Consider the following 8381-nt stretch of genomic DNA (forward strand, 5'->3'; position numbering starts at 1 on the left):
ATTAAAAATAGTTCCAATTTGGTCACTAAACTTCTTGAAATTATTATTTTTCTGACACACTTTTAGCTAGAATAATAACCAAAAATACTTTGTATAGTACCTAACAAGTTATTGGGTGTTCTTTTAATGGTTTCAGTAACCACGGGATTATTACTAGTATCATTTTTGGAAAATAAATTCTAAAATCCATTTCGTCGTCCAGCATCAGCAACTGTTTTTTGTATTGATATTGCAGTAGCCCTTCGATTGGGTATCGGAGTAATATTACCAATTGATAAATTCCTAACTTTAATTTTTTTTAATTGGATTAATTAAAAAATATATCATTAATGTAATGACAGCAAAAAAATAAAAAATAAAAGCTTTATTTTAGAAAAATCCCATCTGTCCATTCATTATCCATTGATGCAACACAAATGGCAAATATATGGAACGCAAATTTCTAAGTTGAATGAAACCCGGTTCATGCACAACAAGTACTCCCACTTAAATCTATACTAGCAGATTGGAAACAAAAATAGTAAATTGTTAGACTATAAATTTATATCACATATTAATCATTTGTGAAAAAATCAATTATCTATGTTTAACTAAAACAATGTGCTGAATATAGTAAACCAGATATGCATGTGGTGAAGTTCGTAGCTACACCTCTCATGTGAATTAGATATCAAGCATATCCTGATGATTTAGTTTGATTGTTGTGAGGGAAATTTATTGTTTACATATTGTAATTTTATTACATCACATAATCATGTCCGCTACCTTTCTTTCTTAAATAGCAATATATTAAGTAGGATATTTTGAACAGAAGGTAAATTTAAATTTTATATGTTTTAACACCTTTCATGTTTTTAGGCCCCATGTCGGTATAGCTAGAAGATGGCTGGCTCTAGGACAAATAAGTCCAAACTTCTCAGCTCATATCTAACTCACTTCCCAACATACCATTCGGAAGCTCCCAATCAAAGTAATGAACCAATTGTGTCACCACAAGCCGAACCACTCTGAGACCTAATTGCATTCCGAGGCAGCCTCTGCGACCGGCACCGAACGGAATTAGCTCGAAATTGTGTCCAAGGAGATCGATGTTGCTTCCAATGAATCTCTCCGATAAAAACTTAATTTAATGAATTTTATACAATCCATTCTCATTAAAGAAAATGGCACACTTTAATATCATTTTACTTTGAAATGATAACTTTTTTGGTCCTCCAACTTTACAAAATAAGTTATTTTAGCTAATTATTTATTTTTAGCTCTTTTAGCCTTGAGTTTTCTTTTTTTGTCAAATCACTCTAAAATAGATGGAAAAACTAACGTTTGTTGACATGACATACACTGGATTGCCACGTGGATTATGTCAATATTTAATTAAATTTTCAAATTTTAAAATATATTAAAAATATTTTTTATAACTTTTTTTACTTTTTAATAATTTTAATGATTTTTAAAAATTTTATAATATTTTTTTGAATTTTTAAAATTTTAAAAAAGTAATTAAAATGTTTAGATGTCATTCATGTGTATGCCAGCAAAGTTAAAAAAAGTTATTTTTCCATCTATTTTTGGATGATTTAATAAAAGAACATAAATTTAAAAATTAAAAATAAAAAATTAAATAAAGAATTAAAATAACTTTTTTTATAGTATTAGAGGGCAAAAAAATCATTATACATTTTACTGATTTTATATGAATTAAAGTTTTATTAAAAATTAACAAACACTTTAAGATCATATTTTAAATGTCATTTTACTTTTAAGTTTCTTTCGATCTCAATTTCAATGATAATTGTAAACTATACAAATGAATGCTGGTTACGTCTTTTATTTAAAACTTCAATTATTAAGATTAAACAGTCGACTCAAACTATTAATTAATTAATTAATTAAAATATTTTTAAAAAAGAATCTACATATTTATTCGTAATAAGATTCGAACTTAATTACGTAATTAATAAATAAAAATAAAATTAAAAAAGAACTTATACATTTACAAGTATAAGACTCGAACATAATAATATTTTTTAAATTCCAAATATTGGAAAATACTTAATAATAAAAAAGTCACTCAATTATTTTTATACATAATCAGGGTCAAATTGTCAAGAAGTATAAATTTTGAGGATTATAATTGTTATTATACTAACTAAAAAGTGTCACTTAATAGTCGGGTGAAAAAAAAACATTTGCGAAAAGTTTAATGACTAAATTATAACTTTTTTAGATTAAATGACTAAAATAAAAAATTACCCATAATCTAGTGACTAAGAGTGTAATTTATTCATTTTTTAAGTTCATATTGGGTATGACAGTGAACAAAAACAGAGACAAAGTTATGGATTTAGACCTTATACTTTAATTTAATCAATTTTAGTCTTTATATTTTTTGAATTTTAAAATTTTGCTCTTATTCTAAACAGTAACATTTAAATTCGTTTGATTAAATTCAATTACTAGAATTGTATTATGCATATAGTTTTAGCTTTAGTCAATCAATATTCTTCAATTAAGTTTTTTTAAGCCCTTATACTTTTTGAAATTTGAAATTTCAGTGTTAATACAAATGGCGATTATTAATTCATTAACTAAATTTTTAACGATTAATATATAAAAATAATAAATTAACATGACATTACATATATGATAATATATTTGTTGTATCAAATAAGACAGAAGAACTTAATTTAATGAATTTAACAGTTACAGATTGACAAGAATAGAAATTTTAAAATTTAAAAATTATAATGACTAAAAATAATTAAATTAAAATATAAAGATTAAATTCAAAACCTTTTAGAAAGTATAGAAATTAATAGCAAAATTTAACCCTTTTTATCATAATTGAAATGTATTGAGATATATGAATCCACACCAGACGAGAAAAGGTCAAAAGCTCCTCTTGATTTACACGTAATTCATGAAGATCCAATAGTTCCCACCCACGGCCATTCCCATTGGGAATGGGTTCACAAGTGGTGCATTGGGTTTAACTTTGGTTTTTTGTATCTTGATCGGACTATTAAATATGAAATAGTTGATATATTGATTTAAATAAATAGTTGAATCAGTTTTTAACCGAATAGTTTGAAATTAAGTTAAAAAATCGAATGAATTAGTAATTGAAATGGTTGAAAAATAATAATATTGTCGGCATTATCAATAACATTTGTTTATGTGTCGAGTTATTCGTCTAAATTCGAAGGCTTACTCGGAAGATGAGATTGAGAAAAAAAATTAAGCCCATTTAAAATATGAGTCGAGTTTAGGCTCAAACATTCAAGAACTGAGCCTGACCCGACTCGATCTATTTTTAAGTTTATAATTATTTATATTATGTTATTTTTATATATTATGTAATTTGTATCACATTAACAAATAAACTTATACTAAATATATAATATTATTCTAATATAAATATTAAAATAATGTTAAGATGACTATATAAAAAAATTCAATAAATAAAAAATATATAAATTATTAAATATTAAATAATATAATATAAACATTTTTTAAAAAACTAAAAATAATATGGGCAGTTCTAAAATGAGTTTAGGTTAATCTTTTGCCAATATAGATGGACTTGGACAAAATTTTAGGCTCGTTAAGTCGAGTTTGTATAAATATAAAATATGTTAATATCATATTTAAGCTCGACCTGACCTGAACTATGAACACTTCTATCACCAATTATGTAAAACCAAAATGGGGAGTTGTTTTCTTATAACTTATTATAATTAAAAAGGTTCAAAAGTTAATTGAAGAAGTATAAAAGTTTAAAGGTTTAATATTTCAAGACTAAACCCTAAATTCTAATCCTTAGACATATCAACGTTCATATAAATTTTACATAGTAAAACTAATTAAACATAAGACAAACACTAATCATCGGTCCGATTAGAGACCGCCTCCAGTTTGATGAAACATGCAATCAATTTGAGATTGATCCTCCAAATTTAGCTAAAGAAATAAGATTTTTGAGAGTTAGAAAAAAAGCCATAAAATCACCATTGCAGGAATGTCTATGAGGAAACAGCAAATGCTCAATAATGATCAAACAGACTTCATAAGGCACTTGGATTCGGATATAAACATGCGGATAACTCGAGTTAAAATAGCTAAAGCTTGAATTAATTCGACATCAAATTTATTATTCATTTTTATGTTACTTAATTCGAGTATCAACATCGATAAAATATAATTTCTAAAACTTTTAACATAGCAGCATACCATTCATTTTCACTGACTTTAAGCACTAAAATCTTAGTATTCTACACATTTTATTGTAATTTAGATAAAGCCAGCTTCAATCCTATCTTGAATGTTGAAATACACGTATCCAACACTCATTTCTGATTCATGGTGCAAAAATACGAACTCCAAACACATAGGAAAACAAAACTTGGAAAAATATAACCACCTATTCTGTATAACATAACTTTGAGCCATTAATCGTGTAGAAACTCAGAATGAATATACGGATAACAGTTTCAGTGAAAGAAAAAGTCATTGTAACAGATGGGGGAGCATGGAAAAGAAGCAAAAAAAGGTGCCTTTGCAGCGGTATATTTGCCTGGAAGACGATGACCTTCATGAAAAAACCGAGCGGTCCGGAGATCATATTGCTTCCTTTGGCAGTATTCATGAAACATTTGTTTAGTTTGAAATTGGGCGTAATTTTAAATGCCAACCTATTCCCGTCCTAAACAAACATAAAGACAAACAGTTAAAGTGCAGCCAAGAGGACAATACCAAATGACAACATTTACATATAAAAATGAAGTTCTTTAATACAGTTTCAACTAGGATCCCCAGAAGAAAAATACCGACAGACCGCACCTGACTCTGTATGTGAATGGTTATTCTTTTCCTCTTAGGTCGACCAGAAAGGTTATCGACTGTATTACTTCCACCGCTACTACCACCGTCATTTTGAGCCTTTTTTTGTAAGACTCTCAGGCATTAAGATACAGAAAAAAAAGAAGAAAATGTAAAAGCCAAATAAAGAGTAGGTAATGGGAGTGTTTTGAGTTTGGAAAGACTAAAAAGACAATGATGTAGGGGCGACTCTAGAACAATTTTGTAGCGGCCATATGGAATTTTAATTTTTTATAGTTTATATTTTTATAAATTTTAAAAAATTAAATTGAATTTTAAAAATGTTAGGGGGTCAAAAGTACAATTTTATATTTACTAATTCAAAATTTTTAAAAAATCTTAAAAGCTTAAATAACAATTTTACATTTTAGGGGGCTGAGGCCCTGCCAGCACCCTTAGATTTGCCCCTGCAAGGATGATCATATTTTCCCAACTTTTTGAACAAAAGATATGGAACTCGTAACACCCAAAAGCAAAGCTCAAAGGTATCAAAGTTTTAATTTCAGATAATTCGGACTTCTCCGGAATAAGGGTGTCTGTCATTGTCTCGTTTTTTGTTCATTGTCACACCGGCATAAAATAAAAATAAAAAATCTGATATAATTGAAATTACTAATTTAAGGGTAAACTACATCAACACTCCCTAAATTTTATTTAACATTATATTAAGATCACTCGATTTTCAGAACTTACATATTCAAAGGGTCAATAACAAAATTAATAACAAAAATAAACTATAAAAATAATGTTAAGTGTCAAAGCGATAATTTACTCATACTATAGTGTCCAAAAGAGGGCCTGATTGCAATGTGTTGAATTATATGAATCCACGCTGGACGAGGGAAAAAAAATGCTTAGAGTGTGTTTTATAACTTATAAATATTAAATATTAAATTTTTATAGCTAAATCTTATAAATGATGAATTTATATTAAAAAATTATTTGGTAATTCAGTAAATATTAGTATAAGATATAATTATGTTAATTAATAAAAGTAAATATTGATTTTTTAAAAATTATTTATTTTTAATATTAATGTTATTAATATAATATATTTTTTAAAGATAAATATGTTAATTTGAAAATATATTTTTAAAAAGATAAGTTATTTCAAATTTTTAATAATAAAATTAATTTAATATTTTATATATTAAATGATAAGTAACTACATACCTACTTATCTTATTCAATATTTTTTTATTGAAAGTTTTATATTAAATAAAAAATTAAAATGATAACCAAATATTAAATAAAAAATTCAATGGTTTATCAATCACACCATTAGTTAGTCTATACGTAAGTAATAAAGATCCAATACTCCACCCATGACATTTGGAATCTGTTCACAAATGGTGCATTTAGTTTAATCAAGTTTTTTAAGACTTATCATTGGTCGAATCAATTTGGTAACCGGTCGAGTGATCCAATCAGTTTGATTAAATAAATAAAAATTGATATTAAGTCATTTAACTTATGACATGGCATGTCGGACGCTAATGTAGTGTGATAATTTTAGAAGTATTTCATTGCTAATACGACACATGTAATTTCAAAAAAATGAAAAAAATAATTCAAAATTTAAAACATTTCTAAAGATTATGGACAAAATAAAATATATTTTTTTAGAAACTATGTATTTAGAACATAATATGCATTTAAAAATAATATACAATAAATAATAAAACTTATGATTTGAAAAATTAATAACAGCACATGAAATATGTATGACATTAATATAAAAAATTAGATAAATTTAAATACATTGAATTAAAAATACTAAATGAATACGATTGTTTGTCATGTTGTTGTCATCATTAGTGTCGAGTTAATTTGTGACGTCAACTTAGTTGGCAATATTGTTAATATATACAATTGATGGAGGTAATAAAGTATGCATAATAAAATTAAAATAAAGTTTTGGTTGAGTGGTAAATTTAAGGTTTTACTAATACAATAAATATGGTTCCAAATCCTATCATATGTATGTTTTTCTATATTTTTTAATAAAAAGACTAAAATACATTCAAATAATATAACTTGTTTTAAATACGAAAAGACATTTTAATAATATCTATTAAATGATTATTTTTATGGCATTTTTATCTTTTGATTCTTTTACATAACATTTAAATAAAATAACTAAAATTAACATGCTGATAGATCAAATATATATTTAATGGATTTATAAACAAGTTCTTTACCCCTACACTAATAATCAGTATTGAGTAAGTCTAAGAAAAAAAATAACAATTTTTTGTATAAAATATATTTCGCACCCACATCCCGTATATAGATAAATTTGTTGTTTAAATTGGTGTCACAAGTTAACTCGATTTCAATTCAAGGAAAATGACAATACTACGATAAACAATTGAAATACATTTAATATTTTTAATATGATGTGTCTACCTATCTAAAAAAAATTATTCACAATTTAAACTATTTTTTCATTTTAATTTCATACATATTGCATATGTACTATTATTAGTCTCAAAATATACGTTTTACTATTTGTTGCATGTTACATTTTGTACCAAATTGCAAATAATTTAAATTTCTGTCAAACATACTCAATATCATAATTAAGATATATAAAAAATTAAATACAATTCATACCATATGAATGTAACTGAAAAAATCAGCAATTAAGTTGGAACTTCAAGGACTATTCAACAATTTTGTCTTTTCCCCAATTATTTTCGATTTGATCTAATTTTTTATCTATACAATTATTCGATTCAATTTATTAAATTCAAATATTTTATAACATCTTATTAATATGATTTAGATCAAATTTCATTTTTTAAATACCCGTAAAATTTTACACTTTAATCAATTTAGTCCCTAAAACCGAAATTGCAATATCTTTCAAATTTGAGCTTCGATTTCGAAATCGATCTCAATTGCATCCTTCTATGGGTCCTCTAATATAATTCTATAATTATGGTACTTTATAATCTAATCATTTTTCACATCTAAGCTTGAAATCTAACCATTTAACACTAATTTCATAAAACAATTCATCAATAACAACTTTTAGAAACTTTAACAGTTTTACAAATTGGTATATGAGCTAATTAAATCAAACTCTCACGATCTAGAAAAACATAAAAATTACAAAAAAAAAGAAGCCTTGATCGAACTTACAAATTGTTGGTCAAAAGCTTGAAGGACTCAAAAATGGCTTTTAGGTTTTTTTAGATGTTTTCGGTGGAAGAAAGTAAAATAAAGATGATAGTTAATAATTTTTCTTTTATACCTTGATTAAATTTCCATTAACTTTAATTAACCAAAAATTAATTAAACTTTATTTAATAAACTATAAGCTTAATTAACTAATGTTAGTGGATTATAACAACATCCACCACCGTTTGGAACTTTTAGAATGGTCTAATTGCTCAATTGGTCCTAAGTTTAATTAAAAATCTATCAATAATTTTTTATAATTTAATCTTTTTACTTAAATTAACTATCTATTTGACAAAATTAAGAGACCAAACTTC

General features: G+C 25.4%; 1 long non-coding RNA gene across 1 annotated transcript; it reads right to left on the bottom strand.

Moving 5' to 3' along the window:
• Positions 1-4322: 4322 nt before the first annotated feature.
• On the bottom strand, positions 4323-5082 carry LOC121206281 (uncharacterized). Its single transcript, XR_005901380.1, has 2 exons — positions 4840-5082; positions 4323-4702 (listed from the first exon to the last, which is right to left on the bottom strand). It is a non-coding gene; the product is annotated as an uncharacterized lncRNA (long non-coding RNA).
• Positions 5083-8381: the final 3299 nt, after the last annotated feature.

This window comes from Gossypium hirsutum, chromosome A09, assembly GCF_007990345.1.
Source record: "Gossypium hirsutum isolate 1008001.06 chromosome A09, Gossypium_hirsutum_v2.1, whole genome shotgun sequence".
Taxonomy (NCBI): domain Eukaryota; kingdom Viridiplantae; phylum Streptophyta; class Magnoliopsida; order Malvales; family Malvaceae; genus Gossypium; species Gossypium hirsutum.